Source organism: Lipophrys pholis (assembly GCF_963383615.2).
Source record: "Lipophrys pholis genome assembly, chromosome: 11".
Classification (NCBI taxonomy): domain Eukaryota; kingdom Metazoa; phylum Chordata; class Actinopteri; order Blenniiformes; family Blenniidae; genus Lipophrys; species Lipophrys pholis.
In genome coordinates this window covers 8,663,191-8,686,745 of record NC_137631.1, presented here as the reverse complement: position 1 = coordinate 8,686,745, position 23,555 = coordinate 8,663,191, and the positions used below count along the sequence as shown (strand labels likewise).

Below are 23,555 nucleotides of genomic sequence, written 5' to 3'. Positions count from 1 at the left end.
TATGAGTAAAGAAACGCAGAGCAGAGTTTTACATTTGTATGGAAGAAAAGTGAGTTGCTTGACCTAATTAAGAATTCAGAACATGAGAGTAAAGTTTAATACATTTGTAAAGTAAGGAAGAGCCATTATTAGGAGTGGAGTTGCAGAGCGGTGACGCACCCCGGATTCCACATATCTCATCAACAATTTATGAGACCAGACTTTATAGGAGACATCCATGCAACAAGGAAATTGTTCAATATGGAGCCTCAAATAGCAGGAAACGTAGCGCAGACTGATGTTGCCCACCCACAACAGTTAAAAAGTGTGTAAAATAAGGGTACAACACAGCTCTGGCACATCTAAATTATCTGCGATAGCAGGCCTGCCACTGTAAACAAGTTCTACAGCAGCCAGGTATGTGGGAGAGATTTCACCACAACATGGAGCGGCTTACTTTAAGATGCATGGTGAGAGTGTGTCTGGGAGAATTGTTGAGGTTAAAACTTGGTGCAAAGTGCTCTGAACACATTTCAGCTGGCCCGTGGTCGTTTTGGCATGGATGCAGCTACAAGCACTCACGGAGCTCTTTTCCTAACTCAAACAAATACTTGTGCAAATGCATCACCGTGGATCGATCTTCCAAGAGATTATCCTTCCATATATGGACTTTAATTCAGCACAGAGGCGGTTAAGATGAGACGGCCCATGAAAAGGTTTACAACAACAAGGAGAGGGGGAATGCTTCGTCAGGAGAGGTTCTGAAACTCTGTAACATTGGTCTGATGTAAAAGTCACAGTATCAGCTGGTGAACCCCCTGCAGCGTGAGCCACGAGACCAAGCGGGTGCCAACTCTCTCCAAGATCAAAAGCCTGCACTGAAGAGCACTGTTGTTTTTTCACCTGTCCCAGAAATGCATGACGACAGAGTCGGATATGTGTGCACGTGCAGGTGTGCACACGTGCTGGGTGGCCTCAAGTGCATATGACGACACAACGCTTCCTCTGCAATGTCATGTGCAGATATGTCCATAAGTCTGAGTTCCATTATGGATTGATGGACAACCGATTTTAAACCAATTCACATACAAACAACTGTGTTTTGGAACTTTTTTTTAGACACACAATACATGGACACAAATAGTCGTAATGGAAGCCTTGTCATAATAAAAAGGCTTGACATTAAGTCATCTCTCTCTCCAGTTAGTTTAAAATTATTTTTCACTGTTCATATCTGCTACATATTGTGACCACATGATATCGCTGCCCTCAAACACTTTTTCCTGATCAGATTCCAAAGTGAAATAAAGTTTCTTTGGTGTTTAAAAAAGACATTTCAAATGTTTCAAAAGAAATGCAACACGTTCACTTGGTTGAGCTAACAAATCCATCTTCAATACTGACGAGCTTCTGGGTAAGGCTGGATGTGTGACCGTGTGACCGTGTCAATGGAGTAACATTACAGAGCAAAGCATTATGGGATTAATCCACTGACTAAATCAGATTTTAATCTCGGTCAATACAAACCAGAACATCAATCTGATCACTTTCTTCAGTGTTCATGGAAAACAGGACAGTCAGATCAAGATTTCAATTAGGCTGACAAAAAAGTGACAGCTATTGATTCCAGTTGTGGGTGTAAAACTGAAAGATCAGATGCAGTCCCTTAAAATGTACTGAAAGCTTTTGTGAAAGCTTCTAACACAACACATTTGACACAAGCTGGTAAAAGCAGAGCAATATCCAAACAGCTTCAACAACACAAAAAGAACAGCTCTCTAAAGTGTGTTTGTTTTTAAATGAAATGAATTTGAATCCTAAAGTAATAAAAGCACCCATTCTACTTAAAAGTCAGATGTGCTTACACATTAGCACACTGCGATGATCTAGTATGGAACTGCATGCTCCCCCATGTGTACGGTGTAGAAAAGCTAATGCATGTTTTGTATGTCTGTACACCATACCGTCAAATTGATGAGTCTTAATTATGTCAAATGCTCATTAACATCATTTAATTGAAGCTTAGATTCTTGCTCTGCAGTCATGCAATTGCTTTCAGTTGCATGAAGACAGCAATGTGCCAGAGTTCCTTTGAAGAGCAACTCCCCCACGGGCAATCAGTTATACAGGGACAATTGTCATCAGAGCAATGAGGCAGCTTGATGGTAGAAAGTGTCACCGTGTGAGTGCAAAACTAGCAAAGAGATCCTCCTTGGCACATAAAAACATTTGCTATGATTCTTCAGTTTCTTCATTTCTTACAGAATCAGAGGCTATAAAAAGATTTCTCGTTCATTCAAATCAGTGGATCCCATGGGCCGGATCCCCTCAAGGGGCCCGAAGGCTTTCCTGCAATGATACTGGCCCAGATTAGATTTGTACATGTCAACAAAAACCAAAAAACAGCAGACCTGGGAATATCCGTTTCTTTTATTGTGAGGCCCCTCATTTTGTTAGATGGAGTGTATTTCTTAGCAATCGGAGGCCTGCTTACATGACAATGTTTTAAAGTAAAAACAGTGGACTTTTGTTGCGTTTCCGATGTTCGTTTCCACGACCACAGCGCTCAAGAGTTTTGAAAACTGAGGTTGCAGTCAATTGTTTTCTGTTCACATGTACGAGTGTTTGTGCTGCTCTCGCTTTACAATTTACCAACACTTCTCCAACAAAACTACATTTACGACATTATCACTTGGATAACGTGAAGAGACACTTTTTTTTTTTACATGCAGCAGATCCTCGGGGAGGATATGCAACAAAGAAATAAAGCTTGAACGATTATATTGCATTGTTCTAAGTGTATATGCGTGGGTGGTTATATTACAAACACACAGCAAAAAGATGTGGCCTGGCATGTAAAGAGCGGCGTTTGAAGGGAAATATTTTGGGAGGAAAAAAAAACCCCACAATGATGTTTCCAATCAATCATTATGATGTAAACTAAATGGGCTCCAAAAAAAAAGAAAGAAAAGAAAGCAAGCTCTTGCACACTTTGCATTATTTCTATCCTTATAACAAACTACTTTACCAGTTAGTTTTGGCTCATTTACAGTTAAGTGGACAAAGGGCAGGATGCTGTAGTCTGTTCCACACAGGTGGAGTAACATGGAAAATACAATGCCCGTCTGGCGTCTTCTCTCTAACGCAAACAAGACTTTGGGAAAGTTTTACTGAAGTGAAAGGTGACATCAGGATTGGAGTAAATTTATGAAAAGGCCCAAGACTCAGGGCATCATGTACATCCATATTCATCCGGTATTTTAAGCTTGACTTTGGAAAACCCCACAAAAAAAAAAAAAAGGTGTCAGGAAATCATGAAACACTCTCCGGAAAATAGTATCTTGAATTACGGGAATATGTTGCAACAAATGAAGCCACATTTCCTGCCAGTTGTTCTTGGTGGTTTAAGATTAAACATGAACAAATATGCGAAAGCATTAGCAGAAGAGCCTGGTTACGTACATTTGGTGCCGAGATTGTAACTACAGCTTGGATAAATTATTAACTCAATTGATTGTGTTAAGAATTTTTATTATTGAAGCATTAGTCAGTTTTCTGTAGGAGGATGATTTGGCCCCATTGTTGCTGGAGTGTGCTGGTTGCTCTCAAAGTTTCATTCCTCACTAAACCACTCAGGTTTTTCCTCAGTATTGTCAGATGACTCAGAACCCCTGCAAGAACCATCCTTTTTGCATTAGGGCTCATTTTCTCCGTCACAGTTTACTCCTTTTAGAAAATTTCCAAAATGTGAGTGTTCTATATCTGACGCTGTACTTGAAGGTCTCCAGTACAGAAATGCAGACGTTATTGTGGATATTCAGCTAGATTTGCAGTTCAACCTGCAGTCTATCAGGTGTATATTAGCCATACCACTGACCTGCTGGGACGCTGATGCCAACTGACCGCACGCTGGCCGTCAACCATCTCTCAATCACAATGCACACAATCAAGATCCAAGACCTTCGGGTTCCAGCAACCCAGGACTCAAGCAGGAAAATGACTAACATGGTGGTATACAGTGAATTATCATGTATTATCCTTCCCATCCAGGCCCTATTAAGCATTCACTGGCGCTCCCAGTGGCGGTCTAGTTTTCTGTACACAAAGATGTGCCAATGAATCCAATGAGGAGCCAATAGTGAAGTTAATAAGACCAATAATCATTAAGCAGACTTTCACCACTCAGTTTAGCTCAGGGAGCAATGAAGTCACTTAACAGGACTAAGTCCACAATGGACTTCTGCTTTGCACCTCGTAGAGCATTGAACTCCGTGCTGGCCAAGATAAGAGTACTGACCTTCTCGCCTGCAGGAGGGATCAAATTTACAGCAGCAACAAGTAGGTCACCTAATGGAGCTTTGTTTTCATTAAAGAGACGCACTCCGAGCTGCCTCGCCTCCTTGCTAGGAATTCACTGATCCACGTTTTTTCACTTCCGATCCGATCCCGATACCTGAATTTGGATATCTGCCGATACCGATACTATTCCGATACCAGTGCTCTGTTTGCTTTAATATTATTAGTATCATTATTGTTGATTTTATATGAGGCTGTAATAAATTCCTCTCTACAGCCAAGTAGGAAATGTACGAATGTATATATGTATTCTCCCAAAAGACAACTTGAGGTTCTTATAAGGTCAGAAAAGGAAGCAGTACAAACTATTTTTGTTTAATTTGAACAATGTGGGGGTCTGCGTGACGTCATCATCTCATAATAGACTTGTTATGTCTTTAAAAGCTCAGAATCACTTTATTAATCCCTGGAGAAATTCTTTAGCAACGCAGCATAAACAGCATGGTTTCCAGCACTAACGCACCACAAACGATTGGGACTATTTACAGGGAGTTTTGCGTGGAGTAGGACGCAGCTTCACGGAGGTCTGAATCGCCTGCTGCAGCGTGGAGGGGCTGCTTTTTATTGTTTTGATGCCGCTGTCAGTGCCGTTCTCCTCGGCGAGCTGACGTTTTAAAAATGGCGACGTCTGGCAGCAGAGCGGCCGCCTCGCTGTACAGCGGCTTTGCAAACATTGCCCGTTGCTGTGTTGCTTTGTGGTGTTTTGAGCGTAAAATACGTCCAAACAGCGACATGTTGTCATGTAAAGTTGGATAGCCACAGTGCTGTTATGCGTGCCTGCTCGCTGGCTGCAAACTGTGGAATGGATTTCCTGACTCATTAGTCCGCATCTCATTGAGACCCGCCTTCGTTCCACAGCCAGCCAGCGAGCAGAGCAGCCGGCAGGGAAACACATGTGAAGTCATTTCAGCAACAGTGAAGCACGGTAGAGACTTCATGGATCGGAAATCTCCTCAAGTTGGATCGGAAATTTCCGATCCCTGAATTACGTTGGCATCGGAACCCGATACCGATACTGGATCGGACCAATCCCTACTCCTTGCTCAGTGCATCAAGTGCTTCTCTCAGGGATCATATTTGCTCTGCGAAGATCAAAGAATCATCTGAAAAGTCCCAAAAAACAATTATTCTCCAATGACACGCTGCAGCCAGACCCTCCAACCACTCACTCTATGAGGTCTTTGCAAAGCTGACACACACCTGTGACTGACTCCAATGACAACTGAGAGGAAGGGTCAAATAATGATATAACACACTTCACAGAATATGGGGGCATCAGAGACAGCTACCTGAGCCCTACAGACAGACCTAACAGTCAATTAGCAAGTAACTGATTCAGAAACAGCATTAAGTCTAATAATGGAAGAGTTGCAAATGTAATAACTTTGGTCTTTGCAGTGAAGAATCAATAAACATTGAGAAAAGCTAATTATTTGTCAATAGTCCAGATAAAATTCCAGCCTCTTTAGATTTGTTGTAGCAATGAGCACTCAGGGTACCAAGAGACAGCAACCTGTATTCTTTCCTGGGAGTCTAAAACATCACAGAAACTCTGAGGCCTGGAATGCTTCCCAGCTGGAACAGACCCCTGTAGGAGTCTTCAACTGCAGCCTCCGGTTTCAGGGTCAGGGAGTCCACTGGGGGCCGGACTGGTGGTGCTGCGTGTGAATGGCCTTGCAGAAAAACTATTTTTCAAGGCTTGAATATTTAACACATTTAAGAGATGGCTGGGTAAAATAAATCAGCTGACTTTGTCAAAAGTTTCATATTATTCTACGTGAAGCCGTCTGAGGTGGTAGCAGGTTGAACGTTAAATCTAGTCTGACTCAGATGTGCGCCAACAATTCGCCTTCCACTGGCAACCAAAAGCAGCAGCTCATGTCATCTCTGACAGGGCCCACATGAATCAGCTATGAAGCAAGTCATCGTGGTGCTTTTTACAGGCAGACGTACAGGTAATAGGTCTGTTGGACGTCAACCATGAAAAGGCCTTACGTCACTGTTGGCTCCGGATCTGCTTTTGCTTTTTAGACCCCACAGGACGACGGCGAGGTCAGGAGTCGACTATCCCACTCCCACGATCGTGTTCGAGAAGAGAATATCTGACATCATTAAATCACCGGGTTGAGCAGCTTTAGCCCATTAAATGCGTCGGGGATGTGCTGAATGGCTGAACTCTGCCTGCCCCGTGAGCAGCAGACACACTTTTAAATCACACGCCTTGGTGAAAGGACAAAGTTTGACACGGAGTTAGAAGTGGCATCCCGTCATTAAGAGTCATCACCTCTGCTCTGGGTCCTCATCTGCATGCACAGCCAAGCAACTGCAACACAGACGGTTATTGAAGTAACGGGAGGCCAAACTGTTTCTGACTGCTCCTGCCACACATTACTTTCCTCATACTGAAATTACAGTAGGTCAGATTTTCACTCCCAAAGCGCTGTTATTAATAGTTTCATTGTTTTTCAATGTGCGATTGCTTAATAATCACCTTTACTGCATTAACAGCTCATTAGACTCACATCTCCAAGGTTTCACTAACAGCTTATCAGCAGAGGCTTAGCCTTGAGTTTCACAGATAATACAAGTATTTGCAAAGTCAACGTTCCTCGTACAGTCAAACAAATACTTTGAAGACAAAATAAATGGATTGGCCACATGGAAAACAAAACTAATGCAGTAATTATCTGGAGAAACAAAGATGTGCAATTTTTCTGAACGATATCTCAATTACTGACTGCGAATAAACTTTTTCCAAGTTGACCAAAACTGTTCAACTTGTGAGTGGAGAAATAATCCCCTGCACCTTTCCTTGGAAACAAACCCAGACGGGAGCACGACCCCTCTGGCTTGATACGAGATCTGAAAGCTGCTCCTTCATCATCTACTGTTAAGCTACAGTGCCCGACTGAAGAAGGAGAGCACAGGCGAGGTGTTTCAAACAACTGAAAGTGCCTGTGGCTTTATCTGTGTGTGCTGTGTCATGGGTCACCATGATACAAAAACCACAACACAAATACAAAAGTCACCACACAAATGAAAAGTTGTTGAAAGACCGACTGTTTCAACAAGACACTTTTGAAATGAAATTCCACAAAAACACTATGAAATACATGATTCCTTTGCAAAAGAGCACTTGGCAACATGTCATCCGGTTTTCTGGTTCGCTTGTTGTTGAAGCCTCTTTTAACTAAAACCGCCTGCTGCCAATTCCCTGCTGTTGTGGTCAGATTGCTGGTTTTAGCAGTGTGGTGACCCTCCTCGGTCACAATAATCACCATCGTCATCAGAGAATTTAGTTTGAGACCAAAAATGTGCTCGGGGTATTTCTCGCGGAATTGAAGCGCTTTCACAATACATGTGGAGGATTCCTGCAGCCCTGGGGTTCACTTTAATTTGTCCTGACGTCTTCCCACCTGGATGACTCATATGACATTACCCTGACTTTTTGGTAGGTGCAATGTTGTTGCCTGATCGCTGCATAATGTAGTCGGTGTAAAGCCTCGACCTGAAGCTGCCAACACAAATTATATCAAGACTGCAGTTCTCAAAACAAAGCATAGCTGGGCTCCAGCGCTGCCTTGATTGCAAGGAGAGCTGAACTTTGTAGAGATGGCTCCCAGCCCATGCTGCACTTTATCGGGCTCCGCTGACCTTCGAAAATCTGCTGTGGGTTGTTTCAGGGGTAACTATGTGATCACATGACGAATGGGCAAACGCAAAATGAAATATTTTTTTTGACTTCCCTCACACATTTGTGAGTAAAAAAAAACCCAAAACAAAACAAACACGGTGATTAAGCTGCGATCTTCACTGCTCTCCTGCCATCAGGCCCTGCGTGAGTGTTAATGACCCTCAGGCCACACCTGTTACCTCACTTGATCCCTGGCTCGGAGAAAGGGGGGAGAGGTCAGGGGTCAGCTGGTCAGCTGGTCATGTGACACCTTCTCCACAGATCTCTCTCGGGGTTGAGACGCACACGTGCATTCTGTCAGGTGAAGAAATCACTTACTTATGTGCCTGTATTTTCAGCAGAGAAAAGGTTCGTGAGCTATCATTGTCATGTTGTGCATCAAAGTTCATAAATATGAGTGTATTTGTTCCAGCTGTGACCGACAGAAATAATGTTTAAACATTTAACGGGAATAAATTTTCTGAAATATTGCAAATGTCAGGAAGAGGTATATATATATATATATATATATATATATATATATATATATATATATATATATATATATATATATATATATATATATATATATATGTATCAGTGAGATCAACAATAGTCAAACACAATCAGCACATCACCCACAGCCTGAGCTCTAAAATTCCTGTAAAATGTTGAATATGAACATACAGGTTTCTTCTTTTTTTCAATATTATCCAACAGAGAAAATGATTTCCCAGAAAAGTCCCGCAGTTTGTGTAAACCTGAGTCATCTCTCAGTCCAGGAATGTGTGCATGTTTAACCTAAAGAAGTGAGTCATGACTTTTTGCAACATGTGTAAATGAACTATGCCACTTGGTTGCACACATTCCAATGCATCATGCACCTTTAATTAAAAGACCAGACTTGGTTTCATTGACATCCGTCGCCGACACCCACTCGGAAACTAGATCAGGTACATTTGTGGTTCACTGATCTCTCTAGCAAACACAAACAAGTTCCATCCAGATTAACCAGCAACATATTTTGAGCACTGCTGTTTCAGGGCATTGCTGCGGGCCAATACGTTATCCATGACATTCACAACAGGAGCTCATTGTCATGGAAAAGGTAATATAGGTGGCAGTTGTGTCATCCCTTTAAAGGTGCAGATCAACACTGCTGCTGATCACCTGCAGCAAACACAAAAGGCAAAGGGTCATCAAAATGCTTTTGACGGTTACCAAGGAAGGACAAGTGTCAAAAAACTTTTCACTTTTCATGCTCCAACCGCCAAGACTTTATCTCTTCAAGTCCCTCACACTGTGATTCAAGGCCCTTCCTGCTGCTCTCCTGAAAGAATGTCAGGTATGTCCCCACAGCTCGGAAATCTAGGAAACAATCCAACTAATATTTGTCCCGGAGACTTCTGGGGGATGCACATCCGCAGGGCGTTTATCAGGGATCTGAAATCTCTGCAAATCTGCCTCGCCTCCCCTCCCCCCTGCCGGTCTGCTTTAAGCAGGTGAAGAAGTAACAATGTGAGGCGCTGGGCTCTGTTGACACTGTCAACTTGCGAGCGGTAATCACAACAGGAGGACGGCGCGAGGGACGGCGGCACGCAGTCCCACATGAGTGCACAAAGTGGAGCTCATTAAAGAAAGAATTAAGACGTCACCTGCGGGTCCAACGCTTAAATACAGCACTTGTGGTGAACCGTGTGCGAGAGTTCCGGCACTGTGCGCCGCAATTTCAGTCAATTTCTAATTCACAGGCGGCGCCGCAGAGAGGCTGCATCCACAACTCGGCTCCCAGACGAATGACTCCGGGTATGATGTGGAGCAGCTTGTTTATGTAACAGACGTGCACCGCTGATAAAAAAACGGTTTGTCATGGGGGACGATGCAGGTCATCAGTTCACACGGCTCCGCCGCTGAATGGCGGGAACCACAGGTTAAAGATGAGGGGATTCCCAGCCTTTAAACCTTAAAAAGGTGAGACACGGGACGGACTCTAAAGCTCAAAGCTACGTCAGGATGCACAATCAAATTATACTTTGAATGCTCACCGCCTGCTTTGCGTAACCCGAGTTAAGCCTTTTATGACGAGGTTGATTGGATTTATTGAGATTTTCTGACTGTAGAATAGTCAAACAAAGGGCAGTGATTGAGTCTCTTCCCTTTTTCCCCGCAAGAAAAACATTTAATATCTGGCAGTGAAGAACTGCCAGATATTAAATGTTATCACATCATTTAATCGATATTAAATGATGTGTTTTTTGACGGTGCAGAGAAGTTCTAGTATTAATGTGTGGCACATTGGTGAATCTCATCTGTAACTGGATGAAAGAGTTCTTCCAACCAATCTAATGACGAGTATATACACGAATAAAGAGGCTAACGTAATTGTTTAATTTTGGATTATAAATCATCCTCTGTAGTGGAACTCACACATTATCATGTTCAGTCCAAATGCGAGGAGCCCCTGGCAGATGCAGATTGACTCATCTCTCGTGACCGAGCGCCAGGCGTTGAGAGATAATTGTTAGAAAACGTGGTATCAGCAGAAATGTTCCTTTCAGTTTCACTTCAAAGCCAATAAGGGCTGATAACAATAATGTGATGATAATAATCAACTACATTATTGATTAAGAAGAAAAAGCTGGAGGACAACAAATAAAGAGTGAGGATCAGTTATTGGGTGAGTACAAAGTAATGTCAAAAACCTCAAGTATTTGTAGCCACATTCATTGCATTGTTAATAGCAGGCATTTGACTAAATCCCCCCCGTTTCAAATTCATTTCTCAGAAGAAGAAGAAAACGACTCTTGTCAATCAAAATAACAGTACGATAAATGAATGTGCCTATAAAGCATCTATAACCTGTCAGCTCTCAGGTCCTCTGGTTCAGGTGCAGGTTGAGCCGCCTGTCTGTGAGCGACCTGCATGTTCTCCCTGTTCTCTTTCCTGCGGTTTCCCTCTCACAGCCCAAAAACATGCATTTTAGACTAATGGGTGACAAAATGTACCTGCACGTAGGCCTGCGTGATATCAAGTTAACACTCGATACTGTGGAGTATTACAATAACATTATGATTTGCAAGGATTATAAACAGTATCTCATACTTTTCTGTCTTTCGCAAGTAATTTTTTCATAAGCGTCATTTCCTGTTCCTTTTGATAAGCAAATGCACACAAAAAAATCAGTTATTTCTAAGAATTGTAGCTTTATTTATATATTATTGCATTTGATCTTGAAAGGATTTCTTTAAAGCAACAATTACAGAATATCTTATGATAGTGAATAAGAAATATCCTATATCACACAGAAAAAAGCCAAAAATGACTTATTGGTTACTGACAGTGTCTTTTAGCATTCTTGTGTCATCTTTTCCCTCTTTCAATGCTTTACTGTTTTTTTTTTACTCCTAGTGTGTGTGGGAGTGTTTGTCAAATAGGATTACTGTTGTTTGTGTTTGTTGTTGTTGTTGTTGTTGAACCACTTTGTTGGATCGGATTTGTGATATAAAAAGTCAAAAGTTGATCGTTGACTGACTGATTTCCCTCCCGGGTCACGTTCCATGAAGGTTTGAGGGGGTGATGGACCCCAGGACCCTCCCCCGCCGGGAACCCTCTGCTTCAGATCCAGCCGTGTTGACTAACTTTCGATGGGGGGGGGGGGGGGGGGGGGGGGGGGTTGAGGGTTGTTGAGCCCGGGCGCTCCGCAGCTCTGACAGCGGCAGCTGCACGCTCACGTCGCGGCGTTCCGGCGATCAGTGGCCCGGGGAGAGCGAGCAAACTTCTCCGCACATCCAGGAGCGGAGCTCTGCGCAAATGTCACGTTTACCGCAAACAGCAACACTCGCTAAATTACACGTCCCGTCCCCCCGTCCCCCCCCCCCCGTCTTCCTTTTCTTCTCCCTCCTCCATACTGCGGGACGAACTGGAACTTCACCCGAAGGAAACTGACGAGACTTGTGGCTGAGACACTTTCAATTTTCGGGGGGGCGGAAAGAAAGAAAAACCCTCCGCTAACTTTTACTCACCTTCCGGACGTCTTCTGCTTCCCGCTCGGTGCTAACGCGTCCCCGGCAGCCGTGAAGAAAAATCCCGCTGTGGACAGGGTCGTCCCGGGCAGGAAGACGGTGGGAGTCCTGGGTGAAGCGGGCGCGAAGCGAGCCGTCGGCTGCCGCCGGTGGTTTTCTCTCTCTTCACTGCGTGGCTCCTTTTTTCCAGCAAGCTGCCGCGGGAGCGCGCGCACCGGGTTACTGGGCTCATGACTGGGCTGGCCACGGAGCGGCGGGAGCGCGCAATTTACGAGGGGGTGCACCAAAAGAACCGTAGAACGTAAAGAAGCACTACACCGTAGAATAGTCATCACGAAAACGAATAAAACCTTAAGATGAGACGTGTTTCTCTCCAGTTTTGATGAATAAATCAAATTACAACCTTTTACAACAAGCTTGTTGATGATTATTGTAACTACTTCAACAAGTGTTTGTATTTGTTTACTTTCTACATGATACTTTGTACATTTTCGAATAATATTATTACGAATTACAATAATATAAACAAAATAGACAACAGAAAATTACACTGATATGAATTTATCTCTCTGTCCACACACACACACACACACACACACACACACACACACACACACACACACACACACACACACACACACACACACACACACACACACACACACACACACACACACACACACGCACACAAAATGTATACCCAAGGTACACACATCTATCTAGTAATACATACTTATACACATAGAAATACTCGTATGACACATATCTACTTTAACATGTCTGACAGGTTATAGGAAGTAAAACTTAAGTTAATCCTACCCCTTCTTCAACAATCAGTAATGACATTTTATAATCATTTTGCTTTCTGAGTCTTCACGTATACATATTTATTCTTGGTTTCAATGTGAGGGGTCAGGGGCGTGCCTTTTCCAAATTAGTTTTTTTTATTTAGATAGCCAAGTCCCCGGTTGGTGGCAATGATTTCTTTGAATTATTATTATTTCTTTTTTAATAAGTAGACAGTAACAGCAGTTATTGTTAGCTCAAAATGCAAACATCCAAGATAGAATATATTCTATTATGGAGATGTATTAAAATGATGCCTTATGACTGTGTCAGACTATATAGCTATACATCCATATCCTTTACCACATATCAAGATGACTGAAAGAAGCAGTGTTGGTAAATCATTGAAACAAATAAAATGAGATATTTATCTCTTCATTGTCAAAATCAAATGACATATTTCATAATCAGCTTATCTTTGCTGATTTTAACCACATTGCTATTTTATACTTTTGTCATACTTTGTTTTTCTGGATCATATTGTTGCATTTAACATGTATTAACAATTTATTCTGTTATTCTTCTTCCGTATCCATCTATTCTAGCTTTATACAAGTAAAATAACATGTGGTTTTCAAAGTGGGGTGATACAGCAGGGGTCAGGGGGCTGCGTTTTCCCAACATATGTCTAGATATTTTTCCTTATTCATTTTAGAGGATGAATCATGCTGAAAAGAAAATAAAGTAGTACTAAAACTATTAAATGACACTTTCCTCACAGTTTGTGGATAGACTACGTTATAAATGCAATTCTTTCATTTTTTTAAGAGCGTAAGTTTCAAGATGACAACAAAAAGCAAACATTTACACTGAAAGTGAGATTTGAAATATTATAAATACTTTTAACTCCTTATGGAGCAAGTAACCATATACAGTATGGTTGACTAAAGATGGATTTTTTAAACTAACAAATAAAAAGGTCAGAACATTTACGGAATCACTAAAAATGATATTTGTTTGTGATTAGGACGACTCAAGAGAATTGTGAAAGCTGTTTTTTATATATCCAATGAGAACTTTAGTCTATTTAGAAATATCCTTTAACTATAAGTGATGAAATGCAATTACGTTTTGATAATTTTTACAGTTTCCAACAGATTCTTATGACCTATGACTAACATTTAGTTGCTTTTCTTTTCAACCGGCTGCAAAAAAGTTTCAATATTTGTTGACTGCCATGTTTCTACCATGTTTCGTTCAATGTAAAAATGCATTGCAAGTACTTGTGATTGTTCCTAACCCTGCGTGCTTGGAAAAGACAGCTCAGAGATGTGTGGCACAAAGCTGTAATGGTTATTGAAAAGTGTTGAGTGCAGTCATCCCAGTCTTTCCTTGGCATGATGTTTCTCATGAGGGATAATAACCACTGAAAAAAAGAGGGAAATCCCCTCCTCCTCCTCCTCCTCCTCTTCCTCCCAAAGCTGCTTTCATGTCCGGTTGGAAATGAAGTGGAGAAGTATCTATAAAATGACATTATTCCAGCAAATTACTACTCAATTTAGTGTTATTATAAGGAAAGTGTGATTCCTTGTTCTGAAACAAAAAGTGACAGTTGTGTAAAACTTCCAGCTCCATGAAATTCTTTAGATTCTTAATTCAATGACGGGAATTCCTTTGACATTTTCAACCTGAGAGATCATGTGAGGAACCTGAAGGCAGCACACTTAGTAGAGGAGGCGGAGCCGCGCCAGAGGTTGATATGGGGGGATGACTAAAGTTTTTTTTGTGTGTTTTTTTTTCTAAATGCATTCCATTCATTGTTTCCTCCTCATCGTTGCCCAGGTCCCGGGCACAGAGGCCAAGGATTTTCCAAGGGATCAGGAGGGTGGGGGGTGAGATGGAGAGGAAGAGGAAGGATGACTCTCATTTTCCTTTTCTTTATTATTTTCAACAAGCTTGGCGAGTCATCCTCCTCTTTGTCCAACTGAGTAAACACAAAACCAGGGCGGATGCTTTCATCACATACTTTGCCATTTGTATGATTTAAGAGCGAATAGTTGTGTGTTAAATTTGAACACAGTGGTTGAAAAAAAAGTGCTGAATTGCTGAATTTGAAAAAAGGATATAAATCCACACACAGCACAGACAAACCTAAATACACCATTACGTACTGGTTCCTTTGATTGAGATTATCAACAGATTGTATTTTATGCGATCTCTTTCATGCAATTTGTACCTACGTTTGGTCACAAAGGCCATGTTCACACCAGCCATGTTTGATCCGGACTGGAGTTCACTTCAGGGACTTTCTGGGAAAGTCTGCTTTGTTTGGCATGTGTGAACGCTCCCCTGAACTCTGACCTGGACCAAACAAGAGAACTCCGGTTCACTTAAAAACATGGTTCTCGGTTCAATCGCAAGTGGACTATCTGCTGACTTTCCAGCGGATGTAGAGGGACGACGTGACGTAGAGCACAGTGCATTCTGGGTAGTAAACAAACAAAACTAACCGCATGAATCAGAAGAAGCAGACGCACAAAGATGTATTGGAAAATGGAAGAAATGGAGTTGGAAAACTTTCCCAGAAAGTCCCTGAAGTGAACTCTGGTCCAGGTCAAACAGGGCTGAACGCAAACCAAATCTCAGTAAAGAACAATTTCATTTCATAACTGTGCAAGAGTCTTTTCACAAAAGGCTGACTTTGGTAAATGGAAAATGGATTTGACTTATATAAAGCTTTTCAACTGCGTGAGCAGTACTAAAGTGATTTACATTGTTATTTACATTCACACACCAGTGGAGGCTGCTGCCAGAGTTTAGTTTTTAATCAATATGCATTTGATTGAGAATAAAAGGGAATATTTACCTCTCTACATCACCATTGCTTAATCATTTCCAATATTTTTCTTTTTTGTTGTGTTGTGGAATAGTTTGCTTGTTTCTGGGACCCCTCGAGTTATTATGGAGGTGGGTGTAATACTCCTGGTACAGGAAACAGGCTGAAAGGTTGAGACCAGGTAAAGAATGATTCCCTGCACCGATAAAAAAACCTCCTTATTGCAAAAACTGACCATAGCGGTAGCACCGCACAACATGACAAAAAGGTGACTGAGAGCAGAGGGCCGATGTTACATCAGGAATGAAGAGGATGAATAAGTAGGATGTGGATTCTGTTCACTCTCCGCTGTGATAAAATCTGCTGGATCTCAGTGCAACATCACACTGTGCATGAACCTGCAGTACATGAAACAGTCACAATCACTATGGCAGACAGTCAGGAGTTTGCTTGTAAAACCCTCCAAAGTGGACTGTTTTAGGTAAAAGTAAAGGTTTATGTGTTTGACGGAAACAACTTGTTTCATTTTCCAACGTACAGTTAATAGATAATATTATTGTTTAATTGTGAAACAGCAGAATCATCCTGAGGCCACATGTAAATTTTGTGGTGTCAGTAGGAATAAAGGTCCCCGTTTACGCAACAATGTCCGAATGACCACTAGTTGGTGCTGTTCTTGGTTTTCTGTAATGAAAGCACAATGCAGAGAACAACATGCTATAAACATTAATAATGGCGAGGTGACATTCGTATGGAGAAACGATGAGGTTGGATTACTATTATGGGTGAGTCCCAACACTAGAACTACCAAGTCCCAGGAGAATGTGGACTGGGAGTCATGACACTCTGGAGGCAAACGTTGTTGTTATTGTAGTATTGCAGCATTTTCCCTCATCTACAAGGAGTTCCACCTTGGGAGCCATATCCAAAAAATTGTGTTTTCATTGGCTCCAAACAGCATCGTCATCATGGTGACGGACACTCAAAACACAACAAAAGTTTTCATTTTCACCTCAAAATGTTTTGTGTATACAGAACCGTAATTTTGACACAATCCTGCAGACAGACCACCAGTACTTCAGATGGCTCACCCAGCTGAGCACACACCTCGTCTCAAGTCGAACAGAAAAAAATATAATGCGGTTGGGTTATTTCATTATTATTATTATTCTGACTTTTATTTACCACAAGAATATGGGTGAGGTGCTCAATGCAAGAGAAGCATCTGACAGTAATTATGTTCTGTTTGGAAAAACGAAAAAACTCCCATTGAATTCTTTGTTGTCTGTTAAAGGAGAAACCTTTACATCAGGCATCATGTTTTATTTCGAATCATCTGAACAGGACTTCAATAATAGATGACCCTGCTCAGTGACAGACAAAAGTAATTTCCCTCCATTGTGGCTCAACCAGAAAACTTGGATTATTGGAGGTAGAGCGCTGTGAGGTCCAGTTCAATGCTAAGTTCACCTCATGCAGTACATGGGGGTGGGGGGGGTGGGGGGGGGGGGGGGGCATGCAGCTGTATGGAGATATAAACCTATCAAGACCCTTGCATGGGATGCAGACAGTATGTAACTTCTTAATATATGTGCTATATTTGTAGAGCATATAACTGGCATGAGAGGGATTTAGCTTCTCATTGAATCCAAACAGCTGGTACCAGTTGGGGATATTTTGCATAGTGTACTTCAAGTACAAAACTCTTTGTCCGCCATCATCATGATGACGTCTCCTATACTCCTATCATTTTAACCACAACTACCAGACTCCATTAAAAATTTCAATTTCACCCAGCACAATATGAGAGCAAGAGTTTTATATTCAGATTACTGTAAAGTGGGCCAACATAAAAACATCTGAACTGAAATACTGGTTGATCCCGATCTAACACTCTTACACAACAACGTCCCCGTTTACATGACAACAGTGGTCAGAGCCACTGAAAACAAAACTTTTTTTTTTTTTTAAAGGCTCCAACTCCGCCGTCTTGTAAACGGGGGAAAACACAACTTTCTGAAAATGCTGGGGCTCGTGGTGCATGAGCACCACAACTGTAGTAAATCGTTTTTCTGCACATGTGCAAGAAGATGTATAATAGCAATGGCAGCTTCCAGAGTGTCATGTCTCCCTGTCCATATTCTCCTGGTACTTGATAGTTTCATAGTTGAGAATAACCCGGAATAGCAATCCAACTTCATCTGTCCATACGAATGTCCACGGATCGCCTTTCAAGAAAGAAGAAAGCATACAAAAGGTTATAGCACATACTTTGACTTTCTTTTTCGTGGCTGTTGCTTGACGTCTCCATGGCAATACAATGATCGATTCTATACTGGTACTTCCCTAAACCACAGACAAGCAACATCCCCACCCAAGCTGAAGAGCCAGCATCACTGCTGAAACCGTAGACCTCCCACCATTTGTGTAAAAAAGGCAAATGAAGTGACCAGTTAGCAGTGAGTCTCTGAATTGTATTCAGTAAAATCTTAAAGATATTCAGAAATCAGTTAGCATGTCGTCACAAATGACACCAATTATTTTCATAAATGTCAAACGGCCTCAGCTGAAGAGCTGACTGACTGGCAGAAGGTCGCAGGATTTTACCAGAATGGTGCACTGTGTTGCAGCAACAAAAACTATTGAGGACACGGAGATCGTTAAGTGCCAATTCAGCACATGACGCCTGACTCATCCCCTCTCCTCTGAGTCACCCCCTCCCTCCTCTGGTCCAGGATCTGTGGCTCTCTGCTGGAGCAGGAGCTGGCTCCTCTCTCCTCGACTCCACCTGCTGTCCGCCGGGCAGGAAGCCGGCCAACAGAGCAGACACGACCCCACTGACGAGGAAGAGGGTGTTTCTTTGTTACAGCATAAAGCCTGGGGGTGACGGCGTGGTGGCGAGCAGAGGGCAAGAGCAGGGGCGTCGTGGGGGCACTGGACCGGAGCCACGCTGTGACTCCGTTCCAAGGATTCAGTCATGTTCTAAAATAGATTTATCATAGGAGACCAATGGGGCGCTTAAAACCGAACGGTAAACATCTAAACTTGAACTCTACTCACAATGAGGAAACAAGGAATGAGCTGTTACTCTTCTCTATTTATAGCTTTGCCTTTTAGTTTCTGTTATTTTACAGCTTTGGGGCGACATCAAAGCAAAAAGGCTGGAGTTAAGCTCATTATATAAATGGGCTTTGGGGCTTACTGTGCACACTGAGCAGTGCACACGTAAAAGATGATCCCAGAAGTTAAAAGGTAAACAACTCTAGCAAGGTAGGCAGGGCCTCTATAGATGGATGTTTGTGCCTAATTACATCCAAAAGCTCTTGAAGGCAGCTTGGTTGGGTTCATTGTTTTGGAGACTAATGGAAGATACTCAGGTATAGATCAGGCATCTCGTGTAAGACGAGATGATTTTCATTGAAGCCACTCCAGACATATCTCAACAAGAAAATCTTTTGGTAACCCCCCCCCCCCAATACCAAACTATGATATTTTGTATGGTTTACCCAAGCAGAACCACAAATATTTCTCTTAATGAGCGAAAACTTGGCAAGTGGCAACAAAGAAGATGGATTGGTGGATATTCATTGTCGCTGTAGGATGAACCTTACTGACTCCTGTTAATATTTTGTTATGACGCCAGCAGTCGGTCAAATAACAGTGGAAAGGCCCACTTCATATGGACATGAGCATGTAGGGAGTGGACTATTCACTTTCATATATGTGTACAAATATCCACTTGTATTGTTGATAGGTGTCACATAGTTGATCCATTTTCCCAGTGTGATACAGACAAACAGACAATTGTAATGTCCATCCACATCGAGGGACGAGGGACACGTCCGTCATAATCAAAAGCCACGAGTGTATCCAACTGATTTTCATGACCTTTGGCGGTTTCCTCTGGTGACTCCAGGACGCAGTGTCTCAACGACTACTGGGTGGTATCAAAGCTCCAGTATCCTGCATGTTTTCAGACATTTCTCTGGTCACTTTGTGGAAGTTTGCCACTCACCACCAGGTGCACAGCGAGCACACAGACCCACAACGTTTGAAGAGCAGGTCAACTTGCAGGCAATGTGTGGTGAAGTTTGACTGAAGTTTCCACATCAAAAAAAATAGAAATTCTCATCAACATGACAGGCTTCAACATAAATGGATCCTTGAATAGTGACCATATTTTCATTTCCCTCCCAAATAAATGGGATAAGCTTGTCAACAATTTTAAAAACATATGGAAAATCTGTGGAATAACAGTCTTTTTTAAAATTCAACATCGTCCTAGAAGGTTCAATCTAAGGAGCTTCACAGTATACATTTAAAACATCGTCTGCACTCACCTTCCAGCACTTTTTGATGTTTTTCTGCATCCAGGTGAGCTCCGAGGTCGTCTGCAGCTTTATTAGAAACTCATGTGTCAGCTTTGTATGTGGAGCACTCCGCCTCACATCTGTCTCGAACGGAATGGTATTATAGGCAAGACGGTCATTTCACTCTTCAAGCATGTCTTCTCCTTTTGATGTTGAAATCGAGAAAATTGTGATTTCTTCCTTTAAAATACTTTAATATGCATTTTAAAAGCTGTCAGTGAGTTCTCATCTGGTAAAAATAGCACCACTATTTTATTTCAAGCACGGCACTGAGCTCAACATTTCCATGGAGGTCAATATTGTTGTATCACAAAGAAGACAGTCACAACTCCACAAACCTTTGGTTCATAGTGGAAAATGTTTTAAAATACATATTTTTGTGTATTTCTATGTCAAACATGAGGCTCGCGGGCCTAAACTGGCCAGTCAGGGGGTCCAAATGAGCCCATGAGAATACTTGGTTTTTTTTCTGGACATTATTTTTCTTAACATTTTTATTCCTTTTTATCTTTTTCAAACAAATGTTGACTTCATTATGGAAAATGAAGAAAGTGCACCCTGACTTCAAGCTAGAGAAGAAAAGATGGATGAATGAACATAGAAAATGAGTTTACTTTAACATAATGACCTTCTCATTAAAAGACGACTCAGTTTTCAATATTTCACTTCGTCATTGTAGATAAAATGTTTTTAGAGTAGCATGACAACGGCATATGGAGCCAATGACATTTTTTTTATTTTATTTTTTTAATGGCTCACAAAGTTGAACTTTTCTAAAGATTGATGACAAAAACAAAGCAGAGAGAAAGTAGCAGAAATAGTTCAGAGTGCGTGACGAACTACAGAAAAGCAGAGAAACTAACCGTGACAAAGAAAAAAAAAAGAATCCTGGGTTAAAACTGCCAGAACTGAGGAACAAATTCACAGATTGTTCTGGAACCGCAGCTGCTGGACCAGGATTATCAACGCTGCAGTTACATCTGAACATGGAAAATAAATTAATATTATAATGCATTTTTTTCCCCCTCTTCATTTTGACAGATACGACTTATAGTCCTGAAATAACGGCACTTATAATACCCTATGAATAACATCAAAATATTCCTTTGTTTTCTGCAATCACTTCTACGAGTCGGGCTCTTTCGAGCTTAGATTTGTCCGCTTGTGCCCCCTGATCTAAAACGAGTTGTTCGACTGTCTGTTTCTGTTGAAGCACATCGTGGTGAGAGAGCCAAACATCTGTTGGGGACATTGTGGAGTTAAAAAGCTTTGACACATGCAGCCATTGTCGGGAGGAAATCTCAGCTGGCGAAAATGGGAAACGGGCATCAGCGAATGGAAACGGGAGGAGCTCATGGTGCCAAATGGAGAACAAATACAGCACTTAGTAATTCCAAAGTTCATACACCACCAAGTTGGGTGAGCTCTGGTCAGACAAATAGGAACATTCATCTGAAAGCTCAAAGTGATTAAGTAAAAAAGGATTCATGGCAGGGCACTTAATTCAAACCCTGCTCTGTTCATGTCTCAATACGACTTGAGTGGGACCATTTCTCAGTGTCTGAGCCGCCGAGGGCACGTAGCAGCTCCTCAGCAATCCCAAACTTTTCGACCCCACACATCAACTGCAAGTAAATAAGCTTCGGCGCCAACCGAGTTACAGCAAACAGTGAAGTATTAGAGCAGATTAGCATCAAACTTCAGTGGGTACAGTAGGATTGACTTCAAAAAAAAAAAAGAAGAAAAAAAAAAAAAGGAGGCTTTTACAAGTTAATCGTTCTTCTCGTTTGCCAAATAAACTGGAAAAGCAGTTCGTTGGGCACAGCGAACTGCTTAGCTTCGTATTTCCACAACAGTTTCAGAACTTCAGTGACCGTTCACCACCAAAATCCATCGCAAACTTGCTTTATTGCGTTTCAGTTTGAAATGGATTAAACTGCCGTTTCTGCCAATCCACAAACCGGAGATGTTTCCAAATGACAGAATCGCTACAGAGACAGTTAATAAAATGAACGCCCTCTGGGATAAAAGCAGTCTTGCTACGCTGTTCCAGACTGCGATCTGCTTTGCTTTTCTCCTCGAGATGTGGCTACCAGCTGACGGGACTCCACCTGTGGCATATTAATGGATTGGTCATAGTTTAGTGAGGCACGCATCTGCTTATACGAGGTTTCTAAATGAGCATAGCCTTGAGTTCAGTGGCCCAAATAGCTGAAAAGTTGGAACCTACACTTGGCTGCCTGGCTAAATGAAGTTTCCAGTAAAGGGGCGTCAGGAAGGAAGACAGAACAAGAACAAGAGGACAAAAGTGCAGGAACTTGCAGCATTACTTGTAGTTTTTCCCCTGCACAGTACATAACACTGTGAAATAACTGCATCGTTGAAATCACTGAAAGATCCACGAGCATCGATTAGCTGCTTTTGACATAAATACAACAGCCAAAGCATTTGTTTTAACAGCTACTATTTCACTTAACTCCTGTTTAACCTTTCAGACAACTGGTGAACTCAAGTCCTGTCAAACTTTACTTTTTTTTTTTTTTTTAATTCTTCAGGCATCAGATCTTTAAATAATCGCAGACATGGACAGTAGTGTTTTAATCTCCTTGAACGTGACACTGTTCATGATTATTTGAGAAATTGTCTGCATGTTCAATCGTTTAGCTTTTTACACTTTTTGAAAAAATGTTAAGGGAGCAGCACCGGCAATTTTCATGATATGAAACATGGAATAACAAATAAAGCTATTCTACAATACCACGAGCCTGTATCCACAGTACTTGTGACGCATCCCAAATAAAGATTAGATTCCTAAGTGCCGTCTGTACGTTGGATGTTTATCTAAACTGTTTTGTTACTTGCTTCCTCTTGGAACTGGAGCTGCAAGACTCCTGAAGCGTTTGGCCCATTTTCAGGACGCAGGTGGAGAGGGAAAGGAGGTCAGTCTGACCTAAACTGCTTTGCTCGGTCGTCATGGCAACACCACAACAACACCGCCATGTGTACTTTGTTAACAGACCATTAGAACTACTTTTCCTATGGCGAGCTACCTTTATTTTTAGTAATTAGTGAAGTATTCGCTTTCATTGAAAGCATTGTACTCATTATTACTAGTATGTTTGAAATAAATGAAAAACGAATGAAGTAACTGCACAGACTTAAAGAACTCATTGGTTAGTGAAATTGACTACCTAGTTCGTATGATTCACACAAATTGGACAATGTGGGAGGCTTGAATAGAGCAAATCTGATGCAGGACAACAGAACATTTCAAAAACCACAGAGGATCGTCCCACGAGGACCAAACTGAGGTTTTGGGGGAATTAAGAAATCTCCATTTTTGACTTCTGGCATCTTAATTCGCACATTTTCACTCGTTCACCAGTGTTAAAAAAAAACACAGTCTCACCCATCAAACACCGAATACACAGCATCAATCGTGACGGCTTTGAAGAGGATGGAGGAGATGGAATCTAGGACATCTTTGATTTTCACTTGCAGCACAGACTTTAAAAATAAACTTGAGGCTCATA

General features: G+C 41.8%; 1 protein-coding gene across 1 annotated transcript in view; it reads right to left on the bottom strand.

Moving 5' to 3' along the window:
* peak1 (pseudopodium-enriched atypical kinase 1) overlaps positions 1–12,306 on the bottom strand; it is a 112,132-nt gene extending 99,826 nt beyond the window's left edge. Inside the window, exon 1 of the mRNA XM_080474737.1 lies at positions 12,031–12,306. The gene's annotated coding sequence lies outside the window, so the exon portion shown is untranslated. The remainder of the gene's footprint in view (positions 1–12,030) is intronic.
* Between the last annotated feature and the right edge of the window lie 11,249 nt (positions 12,307–23,555).